Here is a 15,662-nt window from a genome sequence, read left to right on the forward strand (position 1 = left end):
TAAATTCGGTACAGTATAAAATTAAGGATGAACACTGTTATTTATCACACTGTCAACTGAGGTTTATATTGGGGATGCAAATTAAAAAAATGTGCAGCTTCTGAAAAAAGAATATGAGTAAGGTTAAAGCTGTACAGAAGTGAGAACATAGAAACTATCTGAAGTTATTAAAAAATAAGAGACACTAATTAGAAATCACACACTTTGCACTGATACAATAGAAAATGTACCTTGAAATCCAATATCTATTTGTCATGCATTGTATCATATTTAGCATTATGTACAAAGTAGCCGTTGTTCTAGGATTCAGCTAGCAGAGCAATACTTCAGGTATTCTTGTGAATATTTATGAATATACTATTCATAAATTTACATAATCAGTTTTAAGAAATTGCAATCATCATCTACAGCATGAATGAATTTCTAGAAATACCAAGGTTTTTCTAAAAAGAGAAAATTATGCATCAAGCCTGTGAAGTTAACCTTTACCTAGGTTTCCAGGCAAAAGGCCTATTCTGAAAGTATCCCACACATCCTTCTATTTTAATCATGTTTCTTTCTCTTTACCAGTCAGTTTTCTATATATATATATGAGTATATATAAAATAATCATACAATACAAATGCATTTTACATGTAAATGCACATGAGAAAATAAATACACAAACAGTTTTAAAAATGTATTCCAAATGTCTCTGGGCAAACCTAACTGGTGCAGGGAGATTATCTAGAATAGGATCTTACCGTATTATATAATTTTATATTAAACACCTTAATATTAATAAAGAGAAGAATATCATGTGACAGCTATTGTTATGGAAATTAATTCTAAGTGCTTAACATCATATCATGTGATATGAAAGACAGCCACTCATATATGTATTAACAACTAAGCATAATAAAACATAGGGAAACCAAAAAAAAAAAAAAAAAAAAAAAACCTGTTCTTTTCACACATAAAGGCCAGTTTTAGAAAACAAAAATGAACACTTTCAGGGGAGATGCTAGTGATTTATCAATTAATTTAAGTTATTCTCAGTTGCTGCATTTCTCTTTCAGATAAACTTATACTTTGAGAATATGGACAACTCCACCCTAGTGACTGAGTTCTTCCTGGAAAATTTTGCTGAGATTTAGGAGCTCAGGATCCTACGCATTGTGTTGCTTCTGCTGGTGTACCTGGGCAGCCTGCTAAGGAACCTTATCATCATCATTGCTACTATAGTTGACCAGACCCTGAACGCACCCATGTACTTCTTCCTCAGGAATCTGTCCATCTTAGACATGTGCTAACCTTTCTGTTTCTGAACCCAATACTTGTATCAACTCTTTCACTGACCTCAGGAACATTCTGTGGCTGGTTGTGCAGCACAGATGTTGCTGTTCTTCTTTTGTGTGTGTAGAGATTCAGTTTCTCACCATCATGGTCCAGGACTGCTGTGTAGCCATCTGTAAGCCTCTCCTCTACCATATGATTATCAACCATCAATTTTGTGTTCAGATGACACTAGCTTCCCTACTTATCTCTCTTATACTTTCAAGTGTGAACATTTTCAAAACTTTCCAAGTATCTTTTGTCACTCAAACATAGTCCCTCAGTTCTTCTATGACCTGTCCAGTTTGCTGAGATTTTCTTGTCCTGATACCTTTAACAACAAACTCTTACTTCTTCTGACTGCCATTGGTCTTGGTGGTAGTTGCTTTACCTTCATTGCCATATGGTATGTTCACATATTATCACCAGGGTTGAAGGTTCCTGTCAAAGGAGAGAGAGGGAAAACCTCTTCTACATGTGTCCCTCACATTATTGTGGTGTATTTGTTTCTCTGTTCTAGTGCCTATGCTTATCTAAGACCTCCAGCCATCCAAGAAATAGTTGAAGATATGACTCTTTTTGTATTTTATACCATTGTTCCTCCATTCTCAAACCCTATTATATGTAGTCTTAGAAACAACCAGATAAAGGCTATGAAGAAACTATTGTTCAGATTTTTTCTTATTTGTATACAAAATAAAAAATATGGACTAACAAATATGCACAGAACCACATCAAACCGTTTCAGATTATTTATTGGAGGGAAGTTTTTTACATTATATATACTGATTATTATTTCCCCTCACTCTACTCATCCTAGTTCCTTCTTCATCACCTGTCCTCCCAACCTTATCCCCCATCCATGTCCTCCTATATATACATAATAAATATTAAAAAGTAAGATTAAAGAAAATAAGAAGAAGCCTTGATACCAAATTATGTGGCAAGAACCTCTAATATTACCCTCGAGTTTGTTTTCTTTTGACCATCTCCTACTGGGCATGCAGTCTACCCTTAATTGTAATATATTTACCCAGTGGGTCTTCCTTGGAGGAAATTACATTTAACCTTAAAAGTTCTTATCAATTAGAGATGTTTTTTTTTTCTTGGTTAGAGATAGGGGCATGTGTTCACTTCTCATTTCAACTCAAGTTCTTTCTCTGGTTAGACCCATGTATGTCCATGCATTCTGCATACGTATCTGAGCATACATATGCATGGATCATGTTAATTTAGTAACCTTTGTTTTCTTATGTCTTCCATCATATCTGACTTAAATAGTACTTCTCCTTTCTCTTGCACAATGCTTGCTGATTAAAAGTGAGAAAGATTTGATATAAGTATTCCACCATTTAGAGATGATTGTTTCAAGGTCTTTCAATACTCTTGCAACAAGCCATTGTTGTGAGCTGTGTCTTCCTACATTCTCTTACTCATCCCCTTCTCTCCCTCAACACTATTTAATTCTCTCACTTTTGTTCCCACTCCCCCATAACTACATATTTTATTTCAGTTTTCTAATGATATCTAACTTTCCTCATCTACTCCCTTGCTCTATAACCATTTTCTATGATTGTGTGGATTGTAAATTGGTTATCATTGAATGAAAGGCAAATATTCACAAGTAGGTTAATACATACCATGTTTGTCTGTCTGGGTTTGGGTTACTTTATTCAGCATGATTTTTTTCTAGTTCCATCTGTATACCTGTGGCATTTCTTGATTTCATAACTATAATTTTAATTATTTTTCTATCATACAATACACCTGAACTGCAGTCTCCTCTTCATCCCCTTCTCCCAGTGTTTCTACATCATCTCATCTCCAAATCAATACCTCCTCTCAATTTCACATAAGAAAAGAGCAAATGTCTAAATAAAGTCACCTGAATTTGCCATAACAAGATGCAAAGATAATAGGCTCTATTCTCATATCTAGATATAAAATGCAATCCATTCAGAGGAAAAGGGTTCCTCAATCAGGATACAGATATAGAGGCACCTCCAATCCGATTGCTAGAAGTCATTATTTTCACAAATGATTAATATCCCATTGTGTAAATGTACCACATTTTCTTCATTCTTCTGCAAAGAAAGCACAAGTTGTTTCAAATTTCTAAATATTATTAATAGAACAGCAATAAGCATGGTTGAGCATTTTTCTCTGTAGTAGTTTAAAGTGACACCCAGAACAGTATAGATGAATCCAGAGATTTCCATTTTCCTGAGGAAATGCTAAACTTATTTCCATAGTGTCATTCAAATTTGTAAAGCATAGCATGCACACTCAACTTTCCTAATACTAAGACTGTTTAATAAAGTACATCATGCTGTGGTAAATCCCAACCATAAACTTATTTTGTGGCTACTTCATAATTGTAACTTTTGTACTATACTGAATCATAATGCAGGGTACCTAATATATGACCCTTGTGAAATAGGCTTTTGACCCCCAAAGGGGTCACTGACCTATAATTTGAAAAGAACTAGCCTAGCATCATTAAGGCAGATTTGTATATTCTTTTTGTTTGTTTGTTTTTGTTTTAAATAAAACACAAAGACCACTGGCACAGTTTCTAGGAGAGTTTCTACTCCTCCGAAATTGGTGAGTTGAACACTTATTCACTATTTCTTCAGTCATGCTAACTCTCAACAAATGGGGAAGAATAAGGTCTGCTTATCCTATTTTAGGGCCTTTTCCCTAAAATCTCCCACATTCTACCCACAAACATTTTCCAAAGATCGTGACATTATCAGAGTGATATTATCAGTGTAACAATCCCCTATCAGCACGAGTTTGCTATCTGAGTTTTTTCTTCCTGTGTCAGTATACCTCCCAAAATCAACATGAGGAAGGAAGAGTACTTTTCTTCAAAATTTAACGTTAAAAAATACTATGCTGAAAGAGGTGTGGCAACAGAAGTATGGGAAGATAAAAGTATGTTGCATTCAGAGTCAAAGAGCAGAGAGATGAAGGCTGGCGGTCCAGACCCGGGATCATGTCATAATGATACCTACAATGTGTGTGTAAGACCCTATATTTGTTAAATATATTGGCTAAAATAAATGAACTCATACCCAGAGTTTTGTCTCCTACTTTATTCTAAATATTCTAAATGTCATTAAGTTGACTATAAAAATAACCATGGTAGTCTCCAACAATTCAAAATGACTTGGAGAAAAGGGGATAATGTTGCAGGTATAAAAAACAAATGACCACAAACAAACCATGAGTATTTGAAAATAGAAGACATGACCTAGAAAGAGAACATCACATTACATGAATGCCTAAAAATTCTCAATGAGGAAAAAAAAATGTCCTCTTCAGAAGTACTGCTGGTCAAACTAGATATTAGAATATAATTGCATCACTGTTTCACATGTAGAATAATCAATTTCATAATAAATAAAATACCATGTGATCTAAACCTCTAATAATGCTATAGAAACTATAGAGAAAATATTTGAAGATGTGGATGGTGATGTAGACAAGTACTTTTGGAAAAGGACTCCAATTGCGAACAAATAGTGCCAAGAGTTATCAAAAGTAATTTCATGAAATTTTAAGTACTGCAAATCAAAGAGAATAATCAAATGAATGGAATATCAATAAAATTTGAAAAAATATTTACTTGTAAACATCTATAAGAACATTGATATCAAGAATATAGAAATAACGTGTTTACTAAATAGCCATATCCTGGCAAATGAAATAAATATACACTACTTAAAAGATGAACAACAAACATCCAATGAACATAAAAATTACCAGGCATGGTAGCACACTCCTTTAATCCCAGCACTCAGGAGGTAGAGGCAGGCAGATTTTTGAGTTTGAGGCCAGCCTGGTCTCCAAAGTGAGTTCCAGGACAGCCAGGGCTATACAGAGAAACCCTGTCTTGAAAAAACAAAAATTTCTAAAACAACAATAACAAGAAAAAGTATTCAACATATTAATGAGAAGGAAATTTAAGTGAAAACCAGATAGGGTTTCTTTCTCTCTCCAGTAACTAATAAACAAGTACAAATGCTGGTGAAGATGTGTGGAGATAAGGAAACATATGCAATAATATTTGGGGTAGTTGGGGTGCGTTTAGTCTATTTACTATGGAAATAAATATGAAGATGCATCAAGAAACCTATAAACAGAACTACCATATGACCCATCTACACCAGTTCTGGATGCATGACTATAGAATTCGCTACATATGACAGACATAACTGCTTAATTGTGCTTATTGTCATATTATTCCATGAAGGCAAGTTATGGAACTACCCCAGATATCAGTTAATGAATTAATGGAAAAGAAGATGGTATATATGAACAATAGAATTTTATTTAATCACAAAGTGCAATGAAAATATGCTGTTTGCTAAAAAAAATGGATGCAACTAGAAAAAATCATACTAAATAAAATAAGGAATACACAGAGGGATAAATGCAAGTTTTCTATAACTTGTATTTTCTAGAATCCTAAAATACCCTTAAATATCAAATGGGACACTGGAGGAATGAAGGAGGATAGTAGCACTGGGTCAAGGGAAAACATGCTGAAGGTAGTAAATGAGACTGGGATAAAGGACAATGGGCATGCTATGTCCGAGATAAAATGTTTATTTAGAACATGATTCTCAATGTACAGTGAGTTTGTATCACTAAAATAGTTTGAATAATAAAAGGAAACATACTATGATATTTTTATACACTGTAAAATGACTTTAAACTTATATTAGACTTTGGAGTCATCTTTTCTTACCTGTAGAAAGGCCTCCCTGGTAAGCCTAAAGGATCAATGACTGCATGTTCCAGATGTGTCAACTGGTCATTCATAATTCTCAGGAATATGGGGCTAAATGTGAAATTAATAAAGATGTATTTTTATAAAGATATCAATACTGCCTGGCAAAGTAAAAGATTGCAACCAAATAAACCTCATTGGTGCATTTTAAAACATTTTCCTTTGGTAAATGCCTCCCCAACTTCCTACCTCCTGAGGTTTTCTGTTTCCATTCATAGATGAAATGTCCTACAATGGAGAGAGGAAAATTATACAGTCAACCTGCAGCAGAATGAGAGAGCATTGAGTGAGTGATAGGGTTGCTATCCCATTGTCAAAACTCTGATCCATAATTGTTCCTGTCTGAAAGAACTTCAGGGATGGAAGTGAAGAAGAGCTCAAGGAAAAGAAGGTTTAGAGACAGACCCAAAGTGGGATCCAACACAACTGGAGACCCCAACACATGACACTATTATTGAGTCCATGGAGCACTCACAGAAATGGACCTAGCATGATTGCTCTCCAAAAGACCCAACAAACAGGTGAAAGAGTCAGATGCAGATATTTACACCCAACTAATGGCCATAAGCTGCTGACCCCTAGAAAATACAATTTATAGAAAACATGTATTTATCCTTCTGTGTATTTCTTATTTTATTTGGTGGGATGATTTCTAGCTGCTATATTTGAATTAGGGAAAGCCTGGGAGAAACTGAGGAGGTTCTGAACTGATATGTAGGAAGACCAGAAGTCTCAATTAACCTGGACCCCAAGATCACACAGACACTGGATAACAAACCAGGCATCATATGCCACTTGATATGAGCCCCCAACAAATATACAGAAGAGAACTGTTGGCTCTGGATTCAGTCAGAGAAGATGTACCTAACCCTCAAGAGACTAGAGGCCCAAGGGAGTTGAGAGGTATGGTAGGGTAGGGGGTAGGGTACGGACATCATCGTGGAGACAGAGGGACAGGGAAGACATATATGATGTGGAACAGTCAGATGGTGGACCAGAAGGGAAAGAAAATCTGGATTTAAAAAAAAAAGAATAGTAGTAATAAAACAAACAAAAAACAAACCAAAACAAAAACAATACCGTTATACCATGCAAATTAAGAAAAACAGTAACATAGAAACTGAACATGTTATATTTATATATTTAGAAACATTTGTAACATTAATGAAAAAAATGAGCTCATGCAATTAAAAATACCCCAAAGTACCCAGTAGGTACACAAGGATGACTTCCCCTCTTAAGAAGTGAAGGGAAGGGGTAATGGGGAAGGTCCTTGTAGGAGGGAGGACTGGGAAGTGGCAGGCTGTGAGTGTGTAAACTGAATGAATAAATAAACTCATGGGGAAATAAAGAATATCAGTAATATTATTGGAAAATGTAATGCTGAACAGGCTGTACTTATGCACTTGGAAATATTATAACGACTTTAGTAAAAACTGAGCTCCTGCTTTATAAAAGGAGAAAAAGGTGTATGGAAAGTTTGAAGGGAGGAAAAGATAGAGATTATGCAATTATATTATAATCTCAAAAGGTCAAGTAACAAATTAAAAACAAATATCAGCAAGTATTCTTGCCATATATCAGCAATTCCATAAATAACATGCTGGTGGAAAACTTTGATACCAATCTTAATGCACACAAAAATGAGACTTAATCAGCCTGGGTTTATAATTATTGATAAGGATAGAGATCTTCAGAAAAATTGAAATGAGAAGCTCTATTAACTTCTATTAAGTTTATGCAAACTACAAATATTTAACAGGTGACATAATATTCTTTCTACTAAAGAAGAATTTGTCAAGTATATGTTCCTTACTTAATAATTTTATCAGCATTCAAGTAGATTCATTAGAGATTTCAAATTCCTAAGGGAAAGAGTGTTGTTAAGGGGGAGGTTGTAATTGTAGATAAAATGAATCAATGCAATTAAAAATCCACCAACAAACCCTGGGTGACTCAAATGAATTTAGTACTACCATTATGCCATGGTAACATCACTTGAAATTATCACTTTAATGAATAGTATGGTTTTATCCATTAGTTTATCTGTATTTTCCTTTTTTATTACTTTTCATTATAATAACATGAAAGAGTCCTTTACTATTGTGAATATTTTTATAGTAAGTTTTAAATTTAGAGCAACCATGAACATTATAACAAGATTATAACATAATTTCACATACTAATGATCAGTTTGCCAGTTAAATTTTTTTAATGAGAAAAGGTCAATACTGTACCATTTTTAAAATCTTATGGTTTGGTTTTAAACAGAATGAATCCTATTTGTTCAGCGATTCTACAAATATCAACGTATTTCTTCTTCCTGCTTGTGGACGTTGTACATCGTGGTGCGGAGCCTAGTGCGCACCACGATGTACAACGTCCACAAGCAGCTGCTTGTGGACGTTGTACATCGTGGTGCGCACTAGGCTCCGCACCACGATGTACAACGTCCACAAGCAGATATTTTGATTGATTGATTGATTGATTGAGGACATACTTGCTTTTGTTGAACTCTTGTAGTCTCTTATTGTACTTGGATGCAACATCTGTAAAATAATTAACTGCAGAAAACAGTGAATCTGAAACAGAAATCCAAATTAGCAAAAGGTTTAAGAATAGGGTTTCTAAAGCAGGAAAGGTGGCAACACCAGCAATCTAATCACTTCGGAAGCCAAATCAGGAAGATCACTCCAGCACAAGAGTTTAAAAGTGATCAGTGTAAGATTTGCAAGCTTCTTTCAGTAAAAGAAAATAAGCCTCAGGGTTTTTAATAGTCTCTATACAGATACTATTTAATGAAATATTTATTTATTTTTGAGGATCTATGTAATTAAGAACAGCTCTCAAGAGAAAAAAATATCTGATCTAGTAGAATAGAAATAACAATGAGAAATATTTAGAAACACAGGAGTCAAATAGTAAGGTAAATTGTAACATACCAAATGATATCACCTCTGGAGATGATTCATTGAAATATTATAGATGGTTACAGAATGCTTCTTCAGAGCTACAGCATAACTTTGACAGTCAAAGGGAAGCACTATAGAACTGGCCAGTTCAAATACGATAGGCATTGAAATAGACTGTGTTGCATGGCCACAGATCCCAATATGGTCTTTAGTGACAGCACCAGCTGGGAGTTCACCATAGCCTCAGGTGGTTGAGCAGGCATACTCCCATCAGTGTATCCTCTCCATCTTCATAACTCCAGTCCCACTTCTCTTCATAATGCTAAAATCATCCCACTTCTCTTTCTATCCCAGAACTCCACTACATACAAACATATTACAGTGATTCCTGATGCAGGTGAGCCACACTCCTGGGAGGCCTGTGTTTAATAGTGGCAAGAGGGACTCTACTAGAATAATTTATTCTTTAGGTATACTAAAGATGTGTTTTATGGTACTTTGCTGTTCATTGGGCAGTGATTTTTATCATTTTTAAGGAGTCACATTTTTGCATAGTTTTCACTTTATTATTTAAAAAAAAGCTTCTTGAAAAAAGAATCAAATTGAGGTCTCTCCTTCTAAAATCCACGTTACTTTACCAAATGACATCATTGTTCTAAAGGTNGCACTATTAATGACAGAATAGCACACATGCCAATGGAAGGAAATAAGGAAGAAATTGGAAGACAGAAAAAGAACCCAAAATCAGTGTAGGTTTTATTAAAATAATACTGAAACATAAAAATCAACTCAAACATAGGTTTATGTTTTTAACATATACAAAAGAATCATTCACCCTACATACAGAATACATACATTAAAAAATATATTCCCTCACTTAAGCAACATTGTCAAAATCACTAATGTCCTATTGGCAGTTATTTGGATGAGCCCTCCATTACCTACAGAAAACTAAGGAATGAAATGTACAATTTCTCCCTTACTGTAATTACTTTGGGTGTTCTGTTTTGTTATTTTCAACAAACATAATATTATCACTTATGTACTGTATGAATATTCCTTTTCAGCAAAGATGCACAGTAACCACACATCTCCATTAACTTAAAGGGAATAAGAAATCTCCTCCTTGCAATGCTGGCCATAATGCAGGCTCTGTTAACTTGGTAGCACCAAAATCTTTGTTCTCTCTCAGTTGCTATTTCCTGTAGTGGACAAGTGACAGGAAAATATGAGTTCAGAGATATGCCCTTAAAACAATCATGATGTGATCCTTAAGGTATCCAAATAGTGTCCCCAGGAAATTCACTTTGTTAAGGGTCAAAATTCTTGGTCCTGGTGAAAGAAGACGAATAGAAATTCTTCCCAGCATAGGAACTACAAATGGTGTTCTAAATGACTTTATTAATTGCCACTGCTATTGTCAGGGCTCTATTAATTATTGCTACTGAAATGTAGACTTCGATATTTCAGTCTGCATATTTTCCCCTAAAAACCAAAAGCTCTAACTTACAAACTGTACATCAGAACATGTGGAAAAGCCTTCATTTGTTGTCTAATAACTACAAGATAATATTAAAAAGAATACTGGGTTGATATCATATAAAAATTAAAATGGTAGTTAAAAAAAGAAAAGAGATATCCTACATGAAATATAGTCTGGGTAGTTTCATGGTAAGAATAGATACCAGTGTATGTAAAAATCATGTGCAAATGGTAATATTGGTGTCAGAATATTACAATGATGTTGAGTGAATACTAAGTTGATAATTATGCTTAATGAGAAAGAAACTAAGAAAAATGTTTGACATTCAACAAAACATGTTGACCCTTTAAGAATTATTTTCGCTGTTTAGCAACAAATCATGCATGTATATATTTTAGGGAAGATAATGAATCCATGAAGTTCTTTTTCAATTTTGTGAGAAATTTCTTGCTATTAATCATATACAATAATCAGATTATGACATCTTCACATTTGTTATTTTTCCCTACTTCTTTTTCCCACAGTGCTGCTCTCTAGCATTCTGTCTTCTCCTTCTAATTATTTTTGTTTCTAAAACTCACCCATTTGAGTGCACACATAATGAATAGATTTCTCCCTCTGTCTTATTTTTTCAAATATGTCTATTTCAGCCTGGAGACTAATAAAGACTCAAATACAATATGGTGAGACCATGAATATAGTAAGAAAACTAGAGGGAAACTGTTTAAGTGTGACTTACAAGAGTATGGATTAATTAAAACAGTTCTAATTGGCCATCACTAGGAAGAGAGGCTCCTTGGTCTTGCAAACTTCATATGACCCAGCACAAGGGAAGCCCTGGGCAAAGTAGTGGGAGTGGGTGGGTAGGTGAGCAGGGATGGGGGTGAATAGGGAACTTTCGGGATAGCATTTGAAATGTAAATAAAGAAAATAATAATAATAAAAAAAATAAATGGAAAAAAAAAAGAAAATCTGATGGAATTCTGCACACACACACAAAAAAACCAGTTGCTTCATAAAATCATCCCAAATTACAATAAGTAAAAGCCCTCATTAATGCTGTGCTATAGAATCTCACATTTGATTAAATTTTCAGCTCATGTATAGGTAGGCATTTAGCACAAGATCATGAAAAGCAAAGAATATGAAAACATCATGGATTAAATCTCAAACTATGATATTTGATTTTTCTGCCCGTTCTTTCTGCTAGAAAGTCTTAATAACACAATTGCCGCTACCTTAGATCTATAAGTCACTATATTATTTCAGATCAGGTTGTTTCCAATATTTAATTGTCCATCACCATGCTCTCTTCAATACCTACATTCAAATCCAAATATCACCTTTTAATTTCTTGAGTTTATAAAATCATATATTCCTCTTTCAATTCATTTTCTTAGTTTTTGCATATTTATAAAAGTTATTTTAAAGTGTAAATTAAAAATCACACTTAAATATTTTTAAAAATATAAAATATTTCACATTGTACCTCAATACCCATAACATTTTAGAATGTATGAATATTAGTCTTTTTATTACTTATCCTTATAATGTTGGATAAAGGGAAATAAAATTTCTTTGAATCTAACATCCCAATTGAAATATAAAGGTTAGAAGTTACAATAAATCCAGTACCTGAGTTTGAGTCTGAAAGACAAACTGAATGCAAGGAGACAGTGAGAATATATACTATGTTCCTTCTTCACAAAGGGAGGTCTGAATTCATCTAGTTTTGTTTCATTTTTAAGATTTGGAAGATACTATTTTATTTTATTATTTAGTTTATGTTTGAATTATAATCTAATCATATCACTTCTGTCCCTCCATTTTATGCCCGGAAGCTCCAGTTTTGTCTTAATTTGTTGAATATCAGAATTGGTTTATGGTAGGAATGTGGGAGAGTTTGTAATTACAAACCAGAAAAGGTCTAGCATGCTGTACTTAGAGCTTAATGGGATGCACTGTTAGAAATTGAGAAGACCAGAGAAGTAGGAGAACATGTCAATAGTAGATGTCTATCTCAAGAGATTTTAGAAGGAAACACAGTCATTTGTTGGAGAAGTTTTAGCAGCAAATTCTTTTTGTGTACTGGGGGTAAATCTGGCTGTGTCCATGTTTACATTTGAGTGGGATTGAACTTGAAGAAATGGACTAAGTTGTTTGATGGAGAAAAACTTAGTACAATATCTAATTAAGGCTAGACATGGTTATTTATCACTTTTGGGACTGAGGTTAATAATGGGGATACAAATTAAAAACTTTTTTTTCAGCTTCTGAAAAAAAAAAGAACATGAGTAATGTGAAAGTTGTAGAGAAGTAAAGGCAGAGAAATCATCTGTAGTTATTAAAATATAAGCAAATCTAGTTAGAAACTACATACTTCGCACTAAGACAATAGAAAAAGTACCTTGAAAACCAGTTGTTTTTATCAACACTTGTATTTTACAACCATTGAGATTTATTAAATCATGTGAATGATGGAGCTGGGAATGCAACTAAGAGAAGCCCTACTCAAAACAGCCTCTTAGGGAGTTTTTATCTGGTTCCATTTACCCAGGTTTTATTACTAAGATACTCAAAAGCCACTTTATCTTTGGCAGATAACACCAGGTTATATCTCAATTTGACAGAATAATTCCAATATATCATCAACTCAATGCTTAATTTACAGGCATGCAAAATGTCAGTGTTCTGGACCAAAGAAATAGATACCAAGTTCCAGAACATCAATAAGTTCAGGCAGGAGTGTAGGGATTACATTCCTTTAATTTAGCCCCAGGAGGTCTTTATTGGAAATTGTGAAAATAAACCAAATTCAAGTGGAGATTCTAGGAAAACAGAGATGCCAACACAGTGAGATATTTGCCTAGAATCCTTTAGCTACAGTGTAACACCACCCTAAGAGAGATCATATTTGCTACAAGTACTTGATGTGGAGTCTTGGAACATCCAAGCCTCATGGAGTTCTAAAGATGTCACTGAAGCCCTACAGAACTAGACATGGAGCTGAATGATTTGGAGTTTTCCCTGTTTTGGTTTTAAGTTTTCTTTTGTCTTGTCTATCATTGTTTATCTCTTATTTCTGCTTTTAGAATGGGAATAGTTATTCTGATGGATAGTTTACTGGTAATATTTTTTTCAATTTATAAGTATTCATAATTAAGAGTGTTTTGAGATACTGAAGAAATTTTCTAGGCTTTGGAATATGTTAAAATTGTTGAGTTTGGGGATTTTATAAACAGGCTAAATATATTTAGTTTTATATGACAATTGTATTGTAGTGGGATTCTAGACTTTAGCACAACTGCCTCCCTGATGTAATAACAACCATTCCGTGACTCTCACCATGTAGGCAATACCACTTGCCAATATAAAACCAAATACCTAATACCAAAATTCATAGTTCTGGGAAAGTCTATAAATATTCTAACTTCGTATTTTTGCTTCTGGTCATCTGTTCTTGTTAGGTAAAATATGTCCATCCAGTATATGGTATTAGTGAAAAAAACAAAAACAAACAAACAAACAAAACACCCTCAAAATGGCTGAGGTTTACACTGGGTTCCAGAATACCCAGTATCGTCTCTGAATGACTAATAAAGTACTTCTGTCAGCTTAAATCTGTGTAAAACTATGATTCTCTTGTGCATAACCCACAAAATTTCTGGAGGCTAGAGTGAAATCCTAAGAAAAAGACCTGAAGGTACCTGGGCTCTCAGAAGTACCGACATTAGGGAAGAATCCAGTGATCATGGGGCTTCAAGCAGTCTACTTCCTGAGAAGTTCCTGCTCCCATGGATTCCGTTTGATCAATCACTGCCTATTGCTCCAGAAGAATCAGAAACCTATATCCTAGGGGAAAATGAAAATATTGCCTGCTCTTTCACCTCTGCAGATAAACTCTCACTAAACTTTCTGATTTGCTCAGACCAGTGAATGATACGATAAACCTAGACAGTACAAGCTGTCAAGAGATGTAGCAGCTAGATGTGAGCTTTATGCTCTAGCCCATCCAAAACAGAGTTCCCTTTCCCATTCCGGGATCTGAAAGAGAGAATAACACTACAGAGAATTTGAGGAAACTACACTTACTGAGATGCAGCCTTTCATGGAAGGATGTAAATATTTGATAGTATTTTTAAAATATATTCAGGTGTGTAGAAGTTGTTACAACATGGAATGAAATCCTCAAATAGTAGTCTATAAACTTCTCCAGCAACTAGTCTCCTCACTTGGCATCTCCCTACAATGGGGTCCAACAATGGCCTGATGTTCAGAGCACAGACTTCTCTATTAGTAACTGTTCAGTCATAGAATAAAAAATTTATTATGTATACAATTCTCAGAATTCTCAAAAGCACCTCATATTAGAGTCTAGTAAAGCATAGTTAGAACTCCTTCCTTAGATTTGTTTCATGCCTGGTGTCCGTTTGATATGAATACATTTACCCACTATGAGATTATTATGGAAAACTTTCTTCATTCCGTTCATAGCTCTTAGACATGAATTTGGCAGAATTCTTCAATCATTCCTTTCATATATCAGTGTAAGTTCTCCAGTCTTCCATAAAGTCTCTTCAGTGAACTATTCAAGAGACTTATGCAACTACTAAGTCTATTATCAGTTTCCCCTTGTTTGAGCCCTCTGAATCCAACTTGTGAAGGATCTTCCTGTCTCCACTAAAATATGGAGGTACCTTGTGTAATATTTTGAATTTTTAGAAATATTTGAATGTGATTTCTAATTTACATTTTGACATAGTTTTTATAAATGTACCAAAGTAAGAAAAGAAACTCAAAGATTTACAAAATGTATTTTTTGAATATTAAAATATTTACTTTACATAATATATGACACATTTTGCTAGATGACCAACAAAAGTTTTATATAAAGTAAAATTATTGAGCAATTGTTAATATCACAATATAATTTTCTTTTAAATTTGATACAAGCATTAGGATACCCAGTAGTATCTTAAGATCAAATATTTATTCAGCTTTCCTTGTCAAATATATGACAAAGTATATAACCAGTGTATTTTTTTTTCTTTTTTCCCTTGTTTTTCATCAACCAGTGTCTTTTTTTTAAATAATTATGCATCATTTAGGTGCCTCTATTCTGATGTGTTTAAACACACACACACACACACACACA

At 34.1% G+C, this 15,662-nt stretch overlaps 1 pseudogene; it reads left to right on the forward strand.

Annotated features, from left to right (window-relative positions):
* Positions 1-1,079: 1,079 nt before the first annotated feature.
* LOC110315797 lies at positions 1,080-2,198 on the forward strand (annotated as a pseudogene).
* The last annotated feature ends 13,464 nt before the right edge of the window (positions 2,199-15,662 follow it).

This window comes from Mus pahari, unplaced genomic scaffold, assembly GCF_900095145.1.
Source record: "Mus pahari unplaced genomic scaffold, PAHARI_EIJ_v1.1 scaffold_7132_1, whole genome shotgun sequence".
Taxonomy (NCBI): domain Eukaryota; kingdom Metazoa; phylum Chordata; class Mammalia; order Rodentia; family Muridae; genus Mus; species Mus pahari.